This window comes from Eptesicus fuscus, chromosome 2 (assembly GCF_027574615.1).
Source record: "Eptesicus fuscus isolate TK198812 chromosome 2, DD_ASM_mEF_20220401, whole genome shotgun sequence".
NCBI classification, from domain to species: Eukaryota; Metazoa; Chordata; class Mammalia; order Chiroptera; family Vespertilionidae; genus Eptesicus; species Eptesicus fuscus.
The window spans coordinates 92,835,472-92,837,852 of NC_072474.1; positions in this window are offsets into that span (position 1 = coordinate 92,835,472).

Here is a 2,381-nt window from a genome sequence, read left to right on the forward strand (position 1 = left end):
TTCTACTTCTGCTGGCTTCTTCCCCGTCCTCCCTCAGCGTGTCTGAGCCTTTGGCCCGTGGCCTGCTCGTGGGGAAGAAGGCACCTTGGTTTTACGCAGACCCTATCAGAGAAACCCTATGGTCTAGACCAACCGGAAGATATTTTTAGAAAAATGTTTTCTCTCACCCCAAGCCTAGCATTCAAGTCATCGTTGTGCTGTGAACTCTATTTTGAATGTCAGAAACTGAATACTAATTCTCTTTCTCTTTGAATTCCTTCAGGAAGCATTCTGTTCACTTCTCCAGACAAAAGGGCCCCGCAGCCAGTAGGGAAAAGCAGAAGACGGAAGCACAGGAATCTCCCCTCCCGCTCGAGCAGTGTGTGCGTACTTGCCAGGCAATGGCAATTCCCTAACATGCTTGCTTAATGCTTTTTTAGGAAATGGAAGAGAAAAGGAGAAAGAAAAGTAATATATTGAAGATAATGCCCTGGCCAGTGTAGCTCAGTGGTTAGAGCGTTGGCCTGCACACCAAAGGGTCTCAGGTTCTATTCTAGGCCCAGGTCTGGGTGCATGCTGGAGACAACCAATTGATGTGTCTCTCTCACATCGATGTTTCTCTCTCTCTCTCTCTCTCTCTCCCCCTCCCTCCTTTCCACTCTCTCTAAAAATCAATGGAAAAAATATTCTCAGGTAAGGATTAACAACAACAACCATATATATGTGTGTGTTCTATATTAGTGTATGTATATATATATATATATATATATATATATATATATATATATGAACACTAATTATCCCCTGTTTTGTTAGGGTAGAAGAATGAAAATTTGAGTTGGATTGAAATGGAAACTGTTTTGAGCAGTTTGAGAGAGGCTGAGCATGTAATCGTACTTGGGATTTGGATCGGGAAGGGTAATCCCGCCGAAGACAAAGACATGAACGAAATGACGTCTGCAAATCTCATCTAGACGATCCTCCTGCTCTCCCGACCCTGAGAAGGCCCAGAGATGCTGCTGGAGCCATCTTTGTGGAGCCCAGTGTATGCGTGTGGTCAAAGAGGCCACACCCAGCATGGTGGTCTCTGTGAGAGCGGCAAAAAGATTCTGGTTCTACAGAGAGCCTATGAAATCCTTCTTAGCAAGTGGATTGAAGCTCAGTAGCTTTCAGGAGACTTGGAGGCTTTGGGAAGAAGAAAGTCAGAAAAGCAACAGAGATTCCTCTAGCCCTGGAGATTGGGAAGCCGAGGGGATTTGGGGAGAGTGAACCAACTCCACCAGGGGGCCTGCTTGGTGACTCTGTGGGGGCTGATAGGGCTTTAGAGAAGAAGGTCACTTGGCTTCTCCATGCCTCGTTTTTTTTCATTCTCAGCACGAGAGCATTGGTGCCCACCTCTGACATTTACTGAGTGGGTTACATGAGAGAATGTAGACCCTGCTCCCAGCACAGGGCCTGGCACATAGCCCATTGTTAGTAAATGACAGCTGTTTTATAATTGCCATTATTTTTAGTGAAACCCCGAAAAAAAATAATACAGGGAAGGCAGAGTGGGGAAACCTGCAGGAGGATCCTCCGGTATATAAAATAAACAAAAGATCACTTTGTATGCCGCCCCCACCCCCTCCTTTCTGGGTAAAACCAAGGAGCAAAGATATGATTCTGAGGTTGCAGTCCATGTCAAAAAGGAACATAATGTAACCAGTGTCATCTGGGTTTTTACCAAGAAAATGACAAGGATAGTTGACCCCACGCTGTAGGGTGAGGTTCACATGCTGAAGGCTCAGCCCCTCTACTGTCTCTGTGACTCTGAAAAGTCAAAGTCCTCAGGCTGAGTGATTTGGGGCAATATATGCAAGATACTGAGTGGGAGGACTCGAGTTGACTGAAGAGTGGAAAATTCCCATTTTTATGGTGGTTCCATAACTGGTGAGTTAAAAATGAACCAAAGAGATAGAAATAATGCAGACCAGAGTTAGGGGTGGGAAAACCAGGAAAGTCAGGGATCCAGGAAGTAGAATGGAGAAAAAAGGACACCCGAGTTCGCACCATGATCCCTGTGATTCAGCAGTTCAAGAGATCTTTCCAGTCAGCACGCCTCTGATTTTCCAGATAAGGAAACTGAGGCTCAGAAAGTCAAAGTACTCGCCCAAGTCCATAGTTAACTAATCTGGGTCTCCCAGCTTCCATCGGGCACTCTTTCCAAATCCACGGGTTAGAGACAAGACCCTCAGAGAGAAGAGCCAAGGAAGGAAAAAAAAAAGGTCATTTCTATCCAAGTCCCAAGATCGATGATTGGTTAGCTGGCAACTAGCAGCTTCACGAAAAGAAACTTGACTCCAAGAACTGCAGCCAGGAGAAGGCCCCGGGGATGGAGGCCCAATGTTAAAACAACACGAGGT